Genomic DNA, 23,307 nt, shown 5'->3' with positions numbered 1-23,307 from the left:
ACAGAGTTGGTGTGAGGTGAGGATATTTTTTTTACTCATAGATATTGCATTGGTAGGTATGGCTTACATATGGAAGATCCCTGGGTTTGGAAAACAAAGATGTCACATGACAGAAGGCGGCTCAGAGGGATTGTTTCCACTGGACTGCCTTTTTCCACGATTTTCCATGATGTGGACAATTACTTGGAGGGCCATCCCCAATCACCCTTTCCAACCACCACCTTCACAACAACAAACAGGTCTTTCATGTTCTTTCTCTTTCTCCCCCCTCTTATCCTTCCTCTCCAAAGCACACCTGCATGTACTCTGACACGTTGCAACCTGGACTCAGGGGTGGACGTACCATAATAAATGTAAACCTAGCTCACTCCAATTAGTATTATATGTTACGTTTCGTATGATATGTATTAATTTGTGGATGTTCATCATCCATTTCGTATGAAATGTTACGAATTACAATATCTATGATATTTTACTAACTGCAATTCGTACAATATGTTACGAATTGCAATTCATACAATATGTTAAGAATTTGCTAAACTTATGAATTCCAATTTGTTGTGGCTAATATTGCCTAGGTGGCAAGGTGGCTAATGCTAACGTTAGCTATGTGGTTAATGTTAGCTAGGCTAGGGGTTAGGGTTACGTGTTAAGGTTAAGGTTAGGAGTTAGATTAAAGGGTTATGGTTAGGGTTAAGGGAAGGGTTAACTAACATGCTAAGTTGTTAAAAAGTAGTAAGTAGTTGCAAAGCTGCTAATTAGCTAAAATGCAAAAGTTGTCCGTGATGAGATTCGAACACACAACGTTTGGGTTGCTAGACGTTCACATTATATTCCTACCCATCTACCCCGACCAACCACCCTACTTTCGTTTTTTCCTTAACACTAGAACCGCTGGGTCTCGAAGGGAACCCCCTTCAAGCTAATGAGCAGTCATTCCGACTGCAACATTATAATAGCACAATTAATACATGTCATATATTCTATCGCAAAAAGTATTATTTGGTTGTGTTTATGAAGGTCTTAGGAAACATTAGAATACAATTATTTATTTATTTCAAATAACACAATAGCATTTTCATTAGTTTATGTAACTGTAATATGTTAAAATATTTTTTTTAAATTAAAATCAAGTGTTCAATACATTATATTTGTGGAGTGCCTTTGTTACAACTATGAAACAGAAAATCATACAGTATGTGTTGGAACAATGTCACAGCTTATTTTTATTACAACAAAATAAAAAAATACCCCAACCATGATGATGCATGGTTAGCAAGACGCCCGGTGAAATGATGAAAACATCAGTAGCAAAAACATAATTATAAGTCCCAAGTGTGCTTGATAAATAGTGAAAATCAGCATAAAAGCAATAATGGTATTATAATTAATAAAAGCGTCAAGATGACAGCAGTCAAAAATAGTCAATTATTTATACGTCAGATACCATGCTGAATTTGGCTGTTTCCAGGCGTTATGTTCTCGTTTCTTTGTCATCAAAATGGAGGTAACACATGATATCTCTGAAGCGATCCCGTGACATGGTTTCTCCGAAGAAAGGCATCCCATACATGTCTGACAAGAAGCTGAACAGACATACAGGATTGAAATGAATGCTTACAGCTCATCAACAGACAGATCCCAGGCAGTGTCTCCTTGCTCCCTGTGTGCCGCAGCCACACAGTCGCTGATGTGCTGTAGCATGTCCATGTCACATAAACAACGAAAACTGGTGTTGATAATCAGCCCGTAGTATAGTCACCAGCTTGTTCTTCCTCTCTCCTGTCTCATCATTTAATTTGGTGGCGCGGGCACCTGCTCAATGCGCACCGCTCTGGATTTTTTGTGCTTAGGCCTCGGAGGTATAGGTTCAGGCTGAGGCTCAGAATCAGAAGAATAATCATCAGAGATGTCATGATTCATTTCTTCCCCATCATCTGAATCGTTTTCATTCAGATCTTGTAGCAGCGATAAAAGCAGCATATTGGTCTTCTTGTCATTGTAAATTACGCACACGCTCACTGTGTACTCCAAGTAGGCCAGAGTAGACTGATAAGAATGCTTGGGTTTGGTGGACTGATGTAGGGTACATACCATTTATATGGGGTGATTATCAACTGGCCACCTTCCACTGTTTGGGAGAAGGAGCAGGCCCTACTGTCGGGAGAAGGAGGGGCAATGGGGGGAAACCGTTAAAAAAAATAACATGCCCTCCTAAAACTGGTTATAACTCCAGTTATGTTTGTGATATTAAGATAAAAAGTCAAGGACAGATGGGGGCATGACTTAAAAAATGGCAGAGTCATATTTGTATTTATTCATGAGCAGTCCAAATGATTGCTTAAGCAGTTCTAGTGTTAAGTAACATTCTGTCTTATTAACCAACCAAACCTAACATATCATACTAATTTCAGTGTCCTGGATTTACATTTACTATGTTACGTCTAGTCTATGAGACCAGGCTGCATGTTGACAAGCTCCCTGAGCTTGCCAATTCAAATCCATGTACATTTACATCGGCTTAGAAATGAGAGATCAACAGCATACAATGAGGGTGAATTCGTATTGTAAACATGGCATAGAAAAACGAGATCGCTTATCTCCATCACTAATTGAGAGACAAAATTATTGTCATGTTGACTCGTCAATTGGTCCACCTGTTGGGCATGAGGCAGACAATTTTCCATCTGGGTGTACATAAATCCTTGTGAAATGTAGAGCCAATGGAAAGTTTGCCATACACTGGCAGCAGCAACCTACAATTATGCTGCATCCTGCAATGAAATTAATGCTGTTTGAGAAATCAAGCTCCCTAAGGAGTTAGCTGTTTCAAAACATGTTTAACTGGTAAACCATCAATTCCATTTAAATGGGTACTATGAACCTAAATACTCCAGCTGGATAGAAAATCCTACTGCGTGTATTAGAAGTGCTTGGAAAGCCATGGAGAAAAGACAATGCGATAAAGTTTGATTCAAACTTGTCTACATTCTTGTGCATCATCAATTCATAAAAATGTACAGTGTAGTAGGTTCCTCCAGTGGACACTTCAAAGGCTTGTACTGCAAAGGATGAGGACAGATATTGATCCGATTCCTCAATGATTCCGGTATTTATACCTGCATGCTTCAGAATGCACTTTTATGTCTTTCACTTTGATACCCTCCATCTTTCCAGGGGGGTGTTATTTTTTCGCGAGTGCCTCTTTAATATTTGAAACACACATTTCTTCCCCATTTTTGACAGGGTTTGCAGGCCCCATTTGAAGGTCCCCATTACACTCAGACAAGTCACACGAGACAGATTGGCCTTTTTTTTGTGTAAATGTGAATGAATGGTGACTGCGACAAAGGCCAGCCATTCTGGCAGGTTCAGGTGTAGTGACAGGGGAGTCCATGCCCTCGCTGTCTCTTCACATTGTTGTGCTCTCTGCCAAACAGTCAGTCTCCATGCACTGTGGGGCCTCTCTCTCTGAGACTCAACATCTGTCAGACTTTACAATGCAGCTAGGGCATATTGCAGCGATCCCACCGATTCAAAAACTGCTTCCAGATATCGAAAAGTACAGTTGTGGACATCTTGTGTGTGCATTTATTAATTATGTTTATTTGTTTGCAATTTACTCATCAACACATTATAGGTGCAAATAAGATTGTGGTATAATTTAGTGCTGGGGAATTGGCTGTATATGTAGCATAAGGAAGAAAGAGGAGTCAACAAATTAATTAAAAGACATGTAGCCTAGTTATTTGGTCTGGCACAGCACTGAGGGGATACCGGTCTGTCTACTTAATTTCAACAGTACCTTCATAACAAGTGCCTAGCAGCTGTCAGTCGACTACACTCATCATAAAAATAAATTAGTGAAGAACACAGTAAGGATGAAAATACCATGAAACAGGATATCAACCTACTACAGACCACACAAAAAAGCATGCTATGCCATAAACTATATTCCTGTTGGATGTTATGGGCAGCTGGCATATTATAATTGTATGTCTGTTTAGCCTCTAAAGAAAATTCCATTCCTCCTACGTGGCAATAAAGTGTACTCTTTCAAATGTCCAAAGAAACGCATACATTTACCCTTTAACCAGCCACAAGGGAATAGTTAGCTAAATAAGAAGTTATTCACCATCTAAAACCCGTCTGTACGCCATGGAAGTCAGCATGAGAGGCAGAAAGTTTATTTACATGGAGACTTTAAAATAAATAAAAATGAAGTTATGGGTTGTCAGTTTTCTGACCAGTTGCATGAACCTAGAGAATGCCCATGACTATGTATTACTCTACACCACTCTAACCCGACACAGCTCAATACTTTTATTTCTGGCCCAGTATAGAATACACAATGCAGAGACGCATGGGGTCCCATTGGTGTGTTTGTGTTTCTGTATGTGGGCATTTGTTCCGAATCAGGCACCTAGCGTATGAATTGCTTTTTGGTGGGGGGGTGGCAGGCTTCACAGATGAGGAGACACCCTGGACTGTCACATGTCTGGATGCAGACCAGCAGCACCCAACACAGCAAACAGATGGATGGAGGGAATAATACGAGGAAGAGTGTGAACCCTGCACTTCACTTATCAACAATCAACATGTATCCCTGTCTCTTTTATATTCACACCCGCAACCACAGAAGCACTCTACACAGCATGTAAGCGTAGGAATATCTGCTTGTGGATAAAAGGTTAATGGACATGAAAACAGTTCTTTTTTTGGGGGTGGGGGGGGTTGAAATTGAAATTCGCTGCTGGTTTTGAAAGAGGTTTCTCTGCTGCAGGCTATTGTAATACCCCATGTGAGGTATAACCAAAGTAATTACTATAATACACAGGTGTTCTGCGCTGCACTGCATGTCACCGAACCCAATGCATGTGATCGACAGTGTATGCATTAACCGTTGCAGAGGAAAATGAAACAAATTCACATCAAGTGTCATTACTGAAGATTTTTCTACAGAAACTAACCGTGTAAACAATGAGCATGTCTCATTGAGCGTTTAACATGGACATTTTATGCTCCGTCTGTTTCTTTGCTTTATTTGGCTCCACTTTTCAATTATGGTAATATAGGTGTGGTAGAGTGAATTTGAAATAATGGACATGCCTACCACTACAGTAGAGAAAGTGCACATCACTGGTTGATTTAATATACACTGTTTGTCCCTATAGCCTCTTGCTGTTGTAATTGTCCATAAACAAAGTGCTTCTGCTAATGCTTTGAAATGATCTCCACCATTTCTCCACAAATTCTCTAAAAAGGAAGTGAAACGCATCAAAACCCCAATTGTTTGCGTAAGGGATGTCGCTAGCTATATCTGCTTGCTATTGATTTCAGATCAGAGGAGAGATGGAGGTGGAAAGGATCACAGTGAAAGCACCACATCTGCATCTTCCCAGTACTCTCGCAGAAAGAGAGAGAGAGAGAGAGAGAGAGAGAGAGAGAGAGAGAGAGAGAGAGAGAGAGAGAGAGAGAGAGAGAGAGAGAGAGAGAGAGAGAGAGAGAGAGAGAGCAATTACCAGGAGCACACTCTGAAGGATCAACTTCACTTCAAAGAGGCAGCAGCAGCGCCCGAGTACCCCACTCCACTACTCTACACAGCCGCCATGGAGTGTTGTAAGTGTGGGTAAACATGAGGAGATCACAAGCCTTTTAATAGCAGACAGATCTGAAGAGGTCCTGCCTGCCTTTTAGATGCTCAGACAAGCCTCACGGAAAGAGAAGACAGGCTTAGCCTTTCAGGTATACCAGGCACTTGTGTGCTCTCTCTTTCTGTGTTTCTCTCTGTGGGGAGGGGGTCTCTCTCTTTATATCTGTGTTTCTCTCTGTGGGGAGGGGGTCTCTCTCTATATATCTGTGTTTCTCTTGTTCTCTTTTCTCTACACACTCTTCTCTCTTTCTCTCCTGTATTATGCCAACATCATTCTCATGCTGAGTGAAGAGGGAGAGTGAGTGGAAAGGAAAGGAGGAAAACTGACTACATTTGATTTTTATATGCATACAACTCTGGCAGTTTCAACACACTCGAAAACGTGAAACTTCCCCAAAGTACATGAAACCTGCAGCCATAATATTATATTTTTTTGTCAAAACGTAAGCTGAAAAGTCAGTTCTTTCCATTCATGTTCCATTTATTCTGCATAGCCTGATACAGTGCAGTATCTCTGTTGTATGAGATATCGGTAAATATAATAAACAGATATAGTCAAATATATTGGTACCCTTGGACTTTACAATGGAGTGCAATGGAGCAAAATGCTCTGTTTTCTCTTTTCAAATGGTTGAATGGCGATTTTTACTGATTAGGCACCTGCAATTTACCACAGGTGAGGTGAATTACACATTTTAAAAAATCACTTGCCTAGTCCAGGCCTTTTTTGACTTTGGTTCTGTGCAGTTGTAAATCAAACAAATACACTTATGAACACCATACATTTTTTTGAATTTAAACTTATTATAGAATAAATAGTGAATCGTGCAAGGGTGCCAATATATTTGACTGCATCTGTATCTCCTTGTTCCTGAGATTACAAACTGTTTAAGTACTGTAAGTAGTAAGTACAGTAGGGAGTTAATAACCCATATAGTAGGGAGTTAATAGACCCATGGGTCTAATCCTGAATGCTGATTGGTTAAAACCGCATTCCAGCTGGTGTCTATTCCACAAGTTACCACCGGCTAAATCTATGACGTTAAAATGCCTATTTACTCTGTTCCATCTGACTGTGCAATCCACTGTCTCATCAGCCCAGCCAAGCAATTTATATACTTGATCTCCACTATAAAAAGCATCAAGACATTATCTTACATTTATTTTAGACTAACATTTAGTTTTCAACAGCGGAGATTTGTATAAACCTGCTGTCTGTCTCTCTGACATTTGCAACATTGTTTCAATATTCAAATTTGATCGCCAGCTGTCCCATAGTAATGAACGTGTCAGGAGTCGGGACGAGACAGGCAGGCAGGCAGGCAGCGTTTCTCAACCAGTCAAAATCATGAATCAGCTGGCATCATTTTTATGGATATATACAAAGAAAAGTAAATTGAAAAAAGGTAAAACCAAATGAAGTGCATCTAGTTTGCAGTCTTTCCAGCTTCAGTTTGAAGTGATTGTGTTAGCTGTGTTGTTTTGGCAAGCTCCTCTGAACAACAGTGTCATGACGATTGATAACATTTTCTATGCCAGGCAAAATCGTGCCTCATTAGCTCATTGTTATGGATGTACCAAATAAATGTCACTAGAAAATAGGTTAAACAAATGCAAATGCAACTACTTTGCTGTTATTCTGGCTGCACTTTTTGTCGTGACTGTAAGTTAGCCCTGGTTGGCTAGCTAGCAAGCAAGGGATAAGAACGTTGCCAGCCAGCTATTTTACTAAGCTATATAGAATATTTTTAAGAAGGCCATACCAATAAATTATTTTTGGCCTTACTGCTATTAGCCCATACAAACGCACCGATTCACTACGCCTGCGGTCGTCCTAGCGCAAAACAACCGACATGTACGCGTTAGTGTGCATCCCAATCTGTTCTGACGCTACAGACAGAAGTTGGCAGATCAGCTGTACCGACTTCAGACGAGTCCCAAGACACTTGTAAGGGCCATAGAGCAAAACGGAGCACACTATCATGTTTGTGAGAGTCTCATCTTTCAATAGAGGGGTCATAATAGGCCAAACTATTCGGACGCTACAGAAGATTTTGTGAGAAGACAGATTTTTTCGGGATGTCTCATGATCTGACAAACACCGCTCTAGCTCTGTCACCTTTCACCGCAGATGCGGAAGTGCGACATAGGCGGATTGAGACGCAGCCAATGCATCTCAATCTCTTTTAATGCTAAACTCTTTTAATGCTAATTTGACCGTAGGGGGGTTTTAAAGACCTGAACCCCTTCTCAGTGGAGTAGACTAGAGTTATACACATGCTGAGTGCATTAAACTCCCATAATCTGTTATCGCCAGATAAAATAAATATGATAAGGATAGCAGTGATTCCAGGTGGAATTATCCGGCCCATCGCTAAACAGGATTAATTATAAAATCTAAATGCAGACTGCAATGGTTTAAGGATGGATATCAGAGAGTGTTGACACTTCCACAAAGAGAGATGGAGAGCTTTGTGTGGGACATAACACTGTCCTAGTTGTCTCTATTGATGCAGAGGCTATTTCCCTGATGCAGAGGCTCTTTCCCTGGCCGCACATACTCAACGTAAAGTAAGAACAGCGAATCTCGTCTCTCATAACCTATGCAACATCCTGGAAAGTCCTGCATGCATCCTCAATCTTTTTCCCTTTCTTTTAGGATCATAAAGGGACAGAGAAACCTACAATCTAATAAGCCTTACATGACATGGGTCTGTGGATACCAACAATCTAAATGGAAATTCTGAGGTGGAGGAACCCCAATAGTCAGCGGTGTATTTGCCTTGAATATTTGCACTCATCAGACTTCTATCCAGATTATGAGTGTGTTGATAGGACTTGTCGATTAAGATGACCGCATTACCTACTCCAATCTACAGAGCAATGATATCATCTGGAAGGCTGATATCTGTTGGCTAGCTGCTGTAATTACAGCTATATTACAGTACATTAAGCCTGGGCAAAGAGGACTACTAAAGAGGACTACAGTACACTGAGGTATGAGAAAGGACATGATGGGGTCCTAACCACGCAAGCGGAGGACAAGGGAGGAAACTCCATAGAGGTACAACATAATCGGTAGGTTGCACCAACATGGTTTAGATTAATCTTAGGTTAGACCTAATCTAGATTTTGTAAATCTAGGTTTATAATTAATCAGCGATGTCTTGCACCACTTAATTCTGAGAATGGATTAGCTCGCTGCTAGCTATCTAGCTATCTTAATCAAACAGTGCTGGCAATTTCATTGTGTCTAGCTAGCATTTTGTCTAAATCAGCTAGCATTTTGTCTAAATCAGCCAGCATTTTGTCTAAATCAGCCAGCATTTTGTCTAAATCAGCCAGCATTTTGTCTAAATCAATCCTTATACAATAACGAAAAGGTTGGATAAACAAATAATTTGTGAAATCACGATGTAATGCAGCAGATGACATGGGGTGAGTTCTCAAACAATTTGACAAAAGCAGCTTCAATTTGATTGGCTGTTGCATGCAATTTTAATTGTGTTTGAGTTGCGTCATGTAACAGCAAAATTGCTTGAGATGATGTCACTTGCAACCGGCAACTGCAACAAAAAATGCGGGGAAGTTGCTTTGTGTAACTCCAGCCTAAGGTTAAATCACTAGAGTATGATTAGTGACGTGTCATAATGGATTCACTGTAGCAATATATTTTAATTATATTTCTATTGAAATAACTAGCTAGCAAAGTAAGTTTTCACTTCGGGCGACTGGTGAAATTAATTGCACTTGTTTGTCAAATTAGTTAGCTAGCTAGTTGAATTTTACAAACATGATAAGCCACAGGAGCTAAAATTGTTAATCACACCAAAAATAAAGCACATACACTGACATTTATGAACTTAAACCTCCTATTAAACTAAGTGTAAATGTTACTTTAGAACAATGGAGCAACAACATTATATATGATATTGTCAAAATTTAACTTAGTTTAGAAGAAAGATTACATTTAACTAGGATTAATTATCACGCCCTGGCTCTGGGGACTCTTGTATGTTGAGCCAGGGTGTTAGTTTCTTTGTGTAGTGTCTATGTTTCGTTTTCTATGTTCTGTTCTAGGTTACGTGTTTCTATGTTGGCCGGGGTGGTTCTCAATCAGAGGCAACGAGAATCAGCTGTTGCTTGTTGTCTCTGATTGGGAACCATACTTAGGCAGCCTGTTGTGCACTTGTGTTTTGTGGGATCTTGATCCGTGTAGGTTTGTGTTATTGACCCAGGACTTCACGTATCATTTTGTTGTTTTGTATTTGTGTAATACCTATTAAAGTATGTACTCATATCACGCTGCGCCTTGGTCCACTTTTCATGACGAACGTGACAGAAGATCCCACCAATACAGGACCAAGCAGCGTGTCGAGGAGCAAACGCCGGAGGTAACGTTAGTGGATGTCCTCCTCGGTTGGGGGCAGATCACGGAGGAGGAGGCCGTCCATTACCGGAGGGCGATGAAGGGGGAGACCCAGACAGGAGAGGAGAAGTGGTGCCAACCAGGCCGTCGTCGGACAGGCGAGAGGCACCCCCAAGACATTTTTTGGGGGGGCACATGGCATGGACGACGGGGCTGCTGGAGGCAGATAAAGGGCGAGTTTGTGGACGAGGAGAGAAGGCCACCAGGTTATGGGAGCCATTGGTCAGTAGAGGGAAGGAGAGTGTAGAGGCACGGCGAGAGGTACTGAGGTTTGTTACCAGTCCGGTCCGGCCCGTTCCTGATCCCCACACAAGGCCAGTGGTGTGTGTTCCCAGTACGGTCCGGCCTGTTCCTGGCCCTCGCACCAAGCCTGTGATGCGCGTCGCCAGCCCGGCCCGGCCTGTTCCTGCCCCTCGCACCAAGCCTGTGGTGCACGTCGCCAGCCCGGTCCAGCCTGTTCCTGCCCCTCGCACCAAGCCAATGGTGCGCGTCGCCAGCCCGGCCCGGCCTGTTCCTGCCCCCTCGCACCAAGCCAATGGTGCGCGTCGCCAGCCCGGCCCGGCCTGTTCCTGCCCCTCGCACCAAGCCAATGGTGCGCGTCGCCAGCCCGGCCCGGCCTGTTCCTGCTCCCCGCACCAAGCCAATGGTGCGCGTCGCCAGCCCGGCCCGGCCTGTTCCTGCCCCTCGCACCAAGCCAATGGTGCGCGTCGTCAGCCCGGTCCGGCCTGTTCCTGCTCCCCGCACCAAGCCAGTGGTGCGCTTCGTCAGCCCGGTCTGGCCCGTCCCTGCTCCCCGCACCAAGCCAATGGTGCGCGTCGCCAGCCCGGCCTGTTCCTGCTCCCCGCACCAAGCCTATGGTGCGCGTCGCCAGCCCGGCCCGGCCTGTTCCTGCTCCCCGCACCAAGCCAGTGGTGCGCTTCGTCAGTCCGGTCCGGCCCATTCCTTCTCCCCGCACCAAGCCAATGGTGCGCGTCGTCAGCCCGGTCCGGCCTGTTCCTGCTCCCCGCACCATGGCAGTGGTGCGCCTCGTCAGCCCGGTCTGGCCCGTCCTGCTCCCCGCACTGGCCAGTGGTGCGCGTCGCCAGCCCGGCCTGTTCCTGCTCCCCGCACCAAGCCTATGGTGCGCGTCGCCAGCCCGGCCCGGCCTGTCCTGCTCCCCGCACCAAGCCAGTGGTGCGCTTTGTCAGTCCGGTCCGGCCCATTCCTGCTCCCCGCACCAAGCCAATGGTGTGCGTCGTCAGCCCGGTCCGGCCTGTTCCTGCTCCCCGCACCAAGCCAGTGGTGCGCTTCGTCAGCCCGGTCTGGCCCGTCCCTGCTCCCCGCACCAAGCCAATGGTGCGCGTCGCCAGCCCGGCCTGTTCCTGCTCCCCGCACCAAGCCTATGGTGCGCGTCGCCAGCCCGGCCCGGCCTGTTCCTGCTCCCCGCACCAAGCCAGTGGTGCGCTTCGTCAGTCCGGTCCGGCCCATTCCTTCTCCCCGCACCAAGCCAATGGTGCGCGTCGTCAGCCCGGTCCGTCCTGTTCCTGCTCCCCGCACCATGGCAGTGGTGCGCTTCGTCAGCCCGGTCTGGCCCGTCCCTGCTCCCCGCACCAAGCCAGTGGTGCGCGTCGCCAGCCCGGCCTGTTCCTGCTCCCCGCACCAAGCCTATGGTGCGCGTCGCCAGCCCGGCCCGGCCTGTCCTGCTCCCCGCACCAAGCCAGTGGTGCGCTTTGTCAGTCCGGTCCGGCCCATTCCTGCTCCCCGCACCAAGCCAATGGTGTGCGTCGTCAGCCCGGTCCGGCCTGTTCCTGCTCCCCGCACCAAGCCAGTGGTGCGCTTCGTCAGCCCGGTCCGGCCTGTTCCTGCTCCCCGCACCAAGCCAGTGGTGCGCTTCGTCAGCCCAGTCTGGCCCGTCCCTGCTCCCCGCACCAAGCCAATGGTGCGCGTCACAAGCCCGGCCTGTTCCTGCTCCCCGCACCAAGCCTATGGTGTGTGTCGCCAGCCCGGCCCGGCCTGTTCCTGCTCCCCGCACCAAGCCAGTGGTGCGCTTCGTCAGTCCGGTCCGGCCCATTCCTGCTCCCCGCACCAAGCCAATGGTGCGCGTCGTCAGCCCGGTCCGGCCTGTTCCTGCTCCCCGCACCAAGGCAGTGGTGCGCTTCGTAAGCCCGGTCCGGCCCGTCCCTGCTCCCCGCACCAAGCCAATGGTGCGTGTCGACAGCCCAGTCCGGCCCGTTCCTGCTCTCCGCACCAAGCCTATGGTGCGCGTCGTCAGTCCGGCACAGCCCGTGCCTGTTTCACCGGTGCCTGAGCAATCCGCTCCACCGATGTCCAGTCCAGCTCCAGCCAATGGGGCCAGACCAGACCAGGGGCGCTACGGGGGGGGTTGTTAGAGGGTGGGGGTCACGCCCGGAGCCGGATCCGCCTCCGAGGAGGAATGCCCACCCGGCCCCTCCCCTGTTGGGTTTATGTTGGCGCGGTCGCAGTCCGCGCCTTTGGGGGTAGCTGTCACGCCCTGGCTCTGGGGACTCTTGTATGTTGAGCCAGGGTGTTAGTTTCTTTGTGTAGTGTCTATGTTTCGTTTTCTATGTTCTGTTCTAGGTTATGTGTTTCTATGTTGGCCGGGGTGGTTCTCAATCAGAGGCAACGAGAATCAGCTGTTGCTTGTTGTCTCTGATTGGGAACCATACTTAGGCAGCCTGTTGTGCACTTGTGTTTTGTGGGATCTTGTTCCGTGTAGGTTTGTGTTATTGACCGAGGACGTCACGTATCGTTTTGTATTTGTGTAAGTACCTATTAAAGTATGTACTCATATCACGCTGCGCCTTGGTCCACTTTTCATGACGAACATGACATTAATTTAAAACGTTTGGTGCAACACAGTTAATAGATCAACCTCGATTTAACCAAGTTTAAGAGTTACTCTATGTTGGTGCAACTCATCCAGTAATTCGGTGGGTTGCACCATAACTCTTAAACTTGGTTAAATCAAGGTTTATCTATTAATCGTTTTGCCAATAATATTATGTTCCATTTCATTCTGTAGAAAACTCTGGTCATGAGCTCAGAAGAAAACACTCCAAGTATCCAGAGTTTTCCTGCTCCTGTGAAACTCAAATCCCATGCATGTCTGTCCTTGAATAGTAAAACTCTCCTCTCACCCTTCCCTCCCAGTGGTGAGTGACCCTCAGTAAAATGCAGTGCTCTTCTGTGACTCCTGTCTAACAGATGTTACATTTCTCCTGTGATTTATCACCGGGCTTAGAAAAGGGTAAACAAATTGTCATCACAGTTATCACTGCAAACACTGCTTTTCCACCAGGCTTATCTGCACCAGGTCACAAAATGCAAAGTCAGCCGTGGATCTAGAACAGGAGAAGGTGGGGGAGATGGGGAGTGTAGACACAGTTTGGGTTTTTCCTCTGACCACGCTAGGCCAGCACTGGCTGCACATAAACATGCCAAGCTCTCCTTCCTCCCACCTAACACACACACGTGCACCCAGGCACGCGCACACACACACACGCATGCATACACACGCAGGCCGACACACACCGTCCAGAACGCACACACACAAACACACACACACACACACTCTTTCCTTCTTCATCCCCACACACACAACCCTGAGCCCTGACCTGCAGGAATGCGCGTTCTCTGCCCAGAGCGATTAGCCACGCGGCCTGTTAGCTCCTCCAACACTGCACCTCATTGTGATAAAACCCAGTCAATGTTTGCTGACGCACGCTATCTCCCATCCCCTCTCTGCCCTGGCCTACCGCTTTACAATGATTTAGGCGGTCATTTGTTTCTCAAGGAGGCTGTTTACACAATGGCCACCGACCACACAGCGGAGGAAGCAGAGGAGAAGTCGTTTGAAATATAAATCGCTACTTTACTAAGGTGTTATTAAAAGCTCTCGCTTTTGTTTTCCTCTTTGGATCAGGCTAAAATCTTTTGCATTCATTATCCCAGGGTGGGATGAACAAACACAACATTGTTTGTCACCGGCTGGCAGGATTTCTATGGGAGGGGAAAGAACACTTATCTTGTGTGGTGGTTGGTGGTGGAGGTGGTGATAAAAGAGAATATTCCTCGAGGAGGTCAATAGTTGTTATTCAGGCTCCGGCTCCTACCATTGAACGCAATGACACTGTCCGATGACTCTGCCAGTGTATAGATTTTTTATTTAATTTTAACTAAGTGATGGATATGGGGCATGCCACGGAGAGAGGCATCGGTCAAATAATTACCAACATCTATTCATTAATTGGAAGGCAAAAGAGATAGAACACTCAATATTCATTAAGTGTCACATGACTTTGCAAATGCATTGTTCGACACAGGAAGGTCTAGAAATATGCCATCAAATCAGCAGTCACCTAGTCCGTGTAGCATTGTCCCCTTACAAGACACAAGACTACATTCCTATTTTATTAGCATTAGAGAATCTGGACATGCAAAAATGAAGAGTTTAAAATGTGTTTAAGCATGAGAGACTTTTCTGAAACACCAACAATTGAACAACTACAACACATACAAACATTTCAGGGGCACAACTTTGGTTTTAGAAGTGGAGGGGGATCACTTTTTTAATAAATTTTTTATCCAGTTGGATAAACACTCCAAACAGCCTACCCGACCGCTCGGAGGCGTCCACATGGCCCTGAAGCACACCTTTGCCTCGTTTTGTATCACATTCCAATGATAAAACTGGGGGGGACAAAAATGCAATTTCAGAATGTGGGGGGACATGTCTCCCCCGTCCCCAGTGAAAGTTGCACCCCTGCACTATTTAGTGTGCAGCTAGAGTTTAGCACCAGCTGATCCTGTATGTCCTCTTTAGTCCTCTATTAATCACACCAAGAAACAAATAAACTGAGTATTCAGGAACTGATCAAAGTCTTACAGCCTTGGTATAGTTGTAGTGCTGTTCAGAATATGATTTAATACAGCACATGGATAACATTGCTGTTATGGGCTGTAGCAGTTATTAATAGGCATGTCATACAAATGCTGCATAAATATACAATGAGCTCCAAAAGTATTGGGACAGTGACCCATTTTCTGTTGTTTTGTCTCTGTACTCCAGCATTTTAGATTTGAGATGATACAATGACTATGAGGTTAAATTGCAGACTGTCAGCTTTAATTTGAGGGTATTTTCATCCATATCGGTTGAACCATTTAGACATTACAGCACCTTTTGTACATAGTCCACCCATTTTAGGGGACCAAAAGTATTGGGACAAATTAACTTAAGTGCATTCGGAAAGTATTCAGACCCCTTGACTTTTCCACATTTTGTTATGTTACAGCCTTATTCTAAAATGGATTAAATTGGGGGGTTTTCCTCATTAATATACACTCAATACCCCATACTGACGAAGCAAAAACAAGTTGTTAGATATTTTAGCAAATGTATAAAAAATAAAAAACTGAAATATCACATTTACGTAAGTATTCAGACCCTTTGGCAGCGATTACAACCTCAAGTATTCTTGGGTATGACGCTACAAGCTTTGCACACCTGTATTTGGGGAGTTTCTCCCATTCTTCTCTGCAGATCCTCTCAAGCTCTGTCAGGTTGGATGGGGAGCGTCGCTGCACAGCTATTTTCAGGTGTCTCCAGAGATGTTCGATCAGGTTCAAGTCTGGGCTCTGGCTGGGCAACTCAAGGACATTGAGAGACTTGTCCCGAAGCCACTCCTGCGTTGTCTTGGCTGTGTGCTTAGGGTCATTTTCCTGTTGGAAGGTGAACCTTTGCCCCAATCTGAGGTCCTGAGCGCTCTGGAGCAGGTTTTCATAAAGGATCTCTCTGTACTTTGCTCCGTTCATCTTTCCCTCGATCCTGACTAGTCTCTCAGTCCCTGCCGCTGAAAAACATCCCCACAGCATGATGTTGCCACCACCATAGGGATGGTGCCAGGTTTCCTCCAGACGTGACGCTTGGTCTTTTACTGTGGAGTGACTTCCGTCTGGCCACTCTACCATAAAGGCCTGATTGGTGGAGTGCTGCAGAGATGGTTGTCCTTCTGGAAGGTTCTCCCATCTCCACAGAGGAACTCTGGAGCTCTGTCAGAGTGACCATCGGTTCTTGGTCTCCTCCTTGACCAAGGCCCTTCTCCCCCGATTGCTCAGTTTGGCCGGGCGGCCAGCTCTAAGAAGAGTCTTGGTGGTTCCAAACTTCTTACATTTAAGAATGATGGAGGCCACCAATGCTGCAGACATTTTTTGGTACCCTTCCCCAGATCTGTGCCTCGCCACAATCATGTCTCGGAGCTTACGGACAATTCCTTCGACCTCATGACTTGGTATTTGCTCTGACATGCACTGTCAACTGTGGGACCTTATATGGACAGGTGTGTGCCTTTCCAAATCATGTCCAATCATTTGAATTTACCACAGGTGGACTGCAATCTAGTTGTAGAAACATCTCAAGATGATCAATGGAAACAGGATGCACCTGAGCTCAATTTCGAGTCTCATAGCAAAGGGTCTGAATACTTAAGTGAATAAGGTATTTCTGTTTTAAAAAAAACTGTTTTCGCTTTGTCATCATGGGGAGGAAAATGTTTTATTTAATCAATTTTAGAATAAGGCTGTAACGTAACAGAATGTGGAAAAGGGGAAGGGGTCTGAATACTTTCCGAATACCCCCCGCCCAAAACAAAATGCTAACGTCCCCTGTTATTGTAATGGTGAGATGTTAGCATGTCTTGGGGGTATGATATTTGTGCGTCTGTAACTTTGTCACTCATCCTTATTCCCGATTCATTCAGGATTATCCGTAATCATGGTAGCATCCACATTAATGTAGAAGTGTTTAGAAACATATTATATTCTTATTTACAGTAAAAGTGACTCCAAAACTGTCACGGTTAACTAAGCCAGAACCCAGAAGCAGACCAGGACACGGTACGTGAGACAAAGGTGAGTGTTTATTTATAGAGTCCGAGTGAAGCTGAATAATCCAGGGAACAGAGCGGGTGGCGTGGATGGGTTGTTGAGGGTGCAGTGGTTGGTCCGGTACTGGCTCGGCAGCCGCCGACCATCAGGCAGAGGTGGGGTGAAGGTTCCGGGTGAGAGACTGCAGACAGAACAAAACGGAGGTGAGTACACAGCAAATCAACAAGGTGCAAAACAACAAAACTAACGCTAGAACTCAAAGGCTGATACGCTGACAAACATACTGTTCATGGCTAACGATCCGGCAGGAACTGGATGTTGGGCCAGAGCCTAAGAAGGGTGATGATCAGGACCAGGTGTGCAGATTGCTGATGGGATGCAGGTGCGGAAAACCAGAGCGCTCCCCGGAGCGTTCCCCGAACCCTCGGGAAACTGGAGAATACGAGCAGGAACACTAGTCACCAGACAGGACCCGACTCAGACAGCCGGGATCGTCACAGTACCCCCCTCCGACGAACGCCACCGGGCGGACTTCCGGAGCGCCAGGATGGAGGCGGTAGAAGTCACTGATGAGGTCTGCGTCTAGGACCTGTCGCCGCGGAATCCAACTCCTCTCTTCAGGGCCATACCCCTCCCAGTCCACGAGATACTGGAAACCCCGGCCCCGCCGTCTGGAATCCATGATGCGACGCACCGTGTAGGCAGGACCACCTCCGATCATCCGAGGAGGAGGAGGAGGAGGCGGAGGAGGCAACAGAGGACTGAGGAAGACAGGCTTGAGGCAGGAGACATGAAAGGTGGGATGGACTCTGAGCGTCCCTCGGTAGTTTGAGTCGAACTGCCACTGGATTGATCACCTTCTCCACCACAAACGGACCAATGAACTTCGGCAACAACTTCCTAGACTCAGTCCGTAACGGAAGATCCCGTGTGGCCAACCAAACCCTATCTCCGATGGTATAGGTGGGAGCGGGAATCCGCGACGATTCGCCTGGAGCTGATACCGGTCCGAAACTCTAAGGAGTGCCTTTCTGGCCCGATGCCAGGTCCGGTGGCAACGCCGAATATGGGCCTGCACAGAAGGCACTGAGAGCTCCTTCTCCTGAGAAGGAAACAGGGGAGGTTGATAGCCATACAGGCACTGGAAGGGAGACATCCCAGTGGCAGATGTAGGAAGAGTATTGTGGGCATACTCAACCCAAGGCAACTGAGAGGCCCAGGAGGTGGGGTTGGAAGAGACCAGACAGCGTAGCGTTGATTCCATCTTCTGGTTGGCTCTCTCCGCCTGACCATTGGATTGGGGGTGAAAACCAGATGTGAGACTGACCGTAGCTCCAATGGCCAAACAGAAGGACTTCCAGACAGCAGAGGGTAAACTGAGGGCCACGGTCGGAAAACGATATCACTGGGCAAACCGTGGACCCTGAAAACCTCCCTAACCAGGATCTCGGACGTCTCCGAGGCAGAGGGAAGCTTGGCAATTGGCACAAAGTGGGCGAACTTGCTGAATCTGTCCACGATAGTCAGAACGACCGTGTTCCCCTCAGAAGCGGGCAACCCCGTGACGAAGTCCAGGGCCAGATGCGACCATGGTCGCCGGGGAATAGGAAGGGGGTGAAGTAGTCCAGAGCTGGGCCGATTGGTACTCTTATTCTGCGCACACACTGGACAGGCAGCAACAAAACCCCGAGTATCCTCGGCCATGGCAGGCCACCAAAAACGTCTGCGAAGAAACGCCATAGTCCGAGCCACGCCAGGGTGACAAGCCATCTTGCTGGCGTGGGACCATTTGAGGACAGCAGGACGAACCGACTCAGGCACAAACAACCGACCGGGTGGACCGTTACCGGGACCGGGCTGAGTCCGAAGGGCCGCCAGCACCTCCTCCTCAATCTTCCACATAACTGCTCCCACGACGCAGTTCCGGGGGAGGATTGTCTCGGTCTTGGACCCACTCTCCTCCGTCTTGGAGAACATCCGGGACAAGGCGTCCGCCTTGCCGTTCTTAGATCCAGGTCGAACGTCAGGGCAAACTTGAATCGTCCGAAAACAACGCCCACCTGGCCTGACGGGAGTTGAGACGCTTTAGCCGATTGCACGTAAGCAAGATTCTTGTGGTCCGTCCAGACCATAAACGGTTGCTCCGCCCCCTCCAACCAGTGGCGCCACTCCTCCAAGGCAAGTTTCACCGCGAGAAGCTCCCGGTTACCCACATCGTAATTCCTCTCCGCAGGCGAAAGGCGACGAGGTAGTAGGCGCAGGGATGGAGTTTACTGTCCGTGGAGCATCGCTGCGACAGGATGGCGCCAACTCCCACATCAGACGCGTCCACTTCAACGACGAACTGACGGGCCGTGTCCGGTTGAGAGAGAATCGGTGCGTTGGTGAATCGCCTCTTCAAATCCAGAAACGCTCGATCCGCCTCCGGATTCCACTTGAAGGTCCTGATGCTGGAAGTCAAGGCAGTTAACGGAGCGGCCACACGGCTGTAATCCCGGATGAATCTGCGGTAGAAATTCGCAAACCCCAAAAATCTCTGGAGCTGCAATCTCGTACCGGGCTGGGCCCATTCCAGAACCGCTCTAACCTTCTCCTGGTCCATCCTAATCTCTCCCCTGGAGATGATGTACCCGAGAAAGGATGTCGTGTGGGCGTGAAACTCGCACTTCTCGGCCTTCACAAACAGGCGATTCTCCAACAATCGCTGCAGAACCTGCCGGACATGCTGGACGTGGTCGGAAGGTTCCTTCGAGAAGATCAGAATGTCATCCAGGTAAACAAACACAAAGAGACCGATCATATCTCTCAGGACGTCGTTCACCATACTCTGGAATACCGCTGGAGCATTGGTCAGTCCAAACGGCATCACCTGATACTCGAGTGACCCATCGGTGTATTGAAACCCGTCAACCACTCGTCCCCCTCTCTGATCCGGACCAGGTGATACGCATTGCGTAGGTCTAGCTTGGTGAACACCGTAGCACCCTGTAAGGAGTCGAAGGCAGAACTCATCAAGGGCAGGGGATACTTGTTCTTGACCGTGATGTCATTCAACCCCCGATAATCAATACACGGTCGAAGAGAGCCATCCTTCTTACCCACAAAGAAGAATCCTGCCCCCCAGGGGTGATGACGAGGGACGAACGAGACCAGCAGCTAGGGACTCCTTGATGTAGGTCTCCAACGCCTCACGTTCAGGTCGGGAGATACTGTATAACCTTCCCTTGGGGTAGACAGCTCCAGGGACCAGGTTGATGGCACAATCATATGGTCGGGTGGGGAGGGAGTGACAGAGCCTTCTGCTTACTGAAAACTTCCCCCAAATCGTGATATGTCTCGGGAACCAGGGACAAATCTGGGGGTTTAGCCTCAATCACCTGACTGGGAACCGAATGGGGGCAGGCAGTCTTGAGACAGTTAGCATGACAATCAAGGCTCCAACTCGTTACCTTGCCCGTCACCCAATCGAACGTGGGATTGTGTTCCTTCAGCCAGGGGGTATCCAAGGACCAGAGGAACATGGGAAGACGGCAGAATGAAGAATGAAATCATCTCAGAATGATTCCCCCGACAACCGCATCTTAACCGGGTTCAGTCCTCATCGTGATACGTGCCAGACTACTGCCGTTCAGAGTGGTAGCTTCAATGGCTTCCGGCAATTGCTCCTTGGAAAGCCCCAGCTGTTCCACCAACTCGGCATCTAGAAAGCTTCCATCGGCACCTGAATCGATAAAAGCGTTAATCGCTAAGCTCTGATTCCTGTTCATAAGGGTAGCCGGGAAACGGGGTCTGACAGAGGTATTGAGAGGTCGAAACTGGCTCGCTAAAAGTCCTCCCAACTTTAGCGAGCCGGGCAGTTTGACGACCGCCGGGAACAGGTGGAGATGTAATGTCCCGAGCTACCACAGTAGAGGCAGCAGTTGGTCTGACGTCTATGTTGACGCTCCTCCTTGGTTAACCCGTGCCGCCCCACTTGCATGGGTTCAGCATCGGGAGAGAGGACCTCTCCACTAATCCATTGTGGTGGAGAATGATCGACGTGTTCTGGTCCACCACCCGACCCGACTGGGAACTGAGAAGCTGATCGATTGGACGGACCCCCTTGCTTCTCCTCCTTCGGCTCTCGGACTCGATTATCCACCCGAATAGACAAAGCTACCAAGCTGTCCAGGTCACTAGGCTCCGGATAGGAGATCAACTCATCCTTGAGCTGCTCCGACAGACCCTGGTAAAAGGCCGCTTGCAGAGACTCCTCGTTCCACCCACTCTCCACAGCCAACGTCTTGAACTCGATCACGAAGTCGGCCACGCTGCGAGTTCCTTGGCGAGCGAAAACAGGCGCCTAGCTGCGTCCCTCCCTCGGACGGAATGGTCGAAGAGCTTCCTCATCTCGGCCGTGAACCCCTGGTATGAAGCCATGCAGGGATCCTGTCGTTCCCAAACGGCTGAAGCCCACTCCAGCGCTCGACCACGCAGCAACTCAATCACAAAGGCTATCCTAGCCTTGTCTGTGGCATAAGAGTAGGGCTGTAGATCGAACACTAGTCCACACTGCATAAGGAAGGAACGGCATCTTCCCAGCTCTCCCTCATACTTATCCGGCGCCGGAACCTTGGGCTCACGGATGGACACAGCTTCAGAAGCGGCAGGCGAGATGGGTGAAACCCGTAGTGGATCCTCCACCGGCACTTGCGTTGGTTCTGGACCTCCGTCAGACCGGTAGAAAGGTTCCGAACGACAACGCGATCTCCTGTAGTACCGTGCTATGATAGCCCAACATCTTCTCCTGCTGGGTAATAGCATGGCGAACAGAGTCCAGGTCCGCTGGGTTCATTACTGGCCGGATCGTTCTGTCACGGTTAACTAAGCCAGAACCCAGAAGCAGACCAGGACACGGTACGTGAGACAAAGGTGAGTGTTTATTTATAGAGTCCGAGTGAAGCTGAATAATCCAGGGAACAGAGCGGGTGGCGTGGATGGGTTGTTGAGGGTGCAGTGGTTGGTCCGGTACTGGCTCGGCAGCCGCCGACCATCAGGCAGAGGTGGGGTGAAGGTTCCGGGTGAGAGACTGCAGACAGAACAAAACGGAGGTGAGTACACAGCAAATCAACAAGGTGCAAAACAACAAAACTAACGCTAGAACTCAAAGGCTGATACGCTGACAAACATACTGTTCATGGCTAACGATCCGGCAGGAACTGGATGTTGGGCCAGAGCCTAAGAAGGGTGATGATCAGGACCAGGTGTGCAGATTGCTGATGGGATGCAGGTGCGGAAAACCAGAGCGCTCCCCGGAGCGTTCCCGAACCCTCGGGAAACTGGAGAATACGAGCAGGAACACTAGTCACCAGACAGGACCCGACTCAGACAGCCGGGATCGTCACAAAAACACAATACACAATACATTATTTAACTAATCTGAAACACAACCAAAACAAACAGCAATGTATCCAACAAGTTTGTAGAGTCAGAAGCGTGATGTAATCATTTCGTGATAGGAATATGTGACCAAATACGAAACTTTTGACTACTTTAATACACATATAAGTTTATTTGTCCCAATACTTTTGGTCCCCTAAAATGGAGGGACTATGTACAAAAAGTGCTGCAATTTCTAAACGGTTCACCCGATATGTATGAAAATACCTTCAAATAAAAGCTGACAGTCTGCACTTTAACCTCATTGTCATTTAGTCATATCCTTTACTGGAGTACAGAGCCAAAACAACAAAAGATGTGTCACTGTCCCAATACTTTGGGGCTCACTGTATAATCAAAAACCTGATAGGGGAAAAATCGATACAGTTACGTATCGCAATACTATTTTTGGACAATATTATACTCCAAGTATCGATTTGTAAAAATACAATTAAAAAAATAGTTGCGTCATTAGGTAGTGTTAGCTACCGCTAGTCGGCTGTACCGGCTCCAAAACTCAGGTATTTTTAATCCTATAGCTTGTTCTCCTTCTTCTTTTCAAATAGTGAGCCAACATATTTTCAGCACTTTTATTTCCATGACTGATCAAAACACATTTTCTCATGCTCTCTGTTGTCTCTCTGCAGCAGACATACAGAGCAATATGATTGGAACATCAACTCGTAATAATGAATCGTAATACATATAGAATCTTGAGAATCGCAATAAATATCTTATTGGCACCTAAGTATCATGATAATATCTGATCGTGAGATCCCTGACCTAGGTTTAATGGCTCTGCACCCGCATCGTCAAACAGAACTGACCAGAGAGGCCTACTAAAGCCTGTGGTCGAATGTGCTGGTGTTTGCACTAGTGTTGACAACTCAGTACTGTCGGTTGAAGATTGTGTTTTTCTCTT

The sequence above is a fragment of the Coregonus clupeaformis genome, chromosome 29, assembly GCF_020615455.1.
Source record: "Coregonus clupeaformis isolate EN_2021a chromosome 29, ASM2061545v1, whole genome shotgun sequence".
NCBI classification, from domain to species: Eukaryota; Metazoa; Chordata; class Actinopteri; order Salmoniformes; family Salmonidae; genus Coregonus; species Coregonus clupeaformis.
This window is presented reverse-complemented; position numbering follows the sequence as displayed.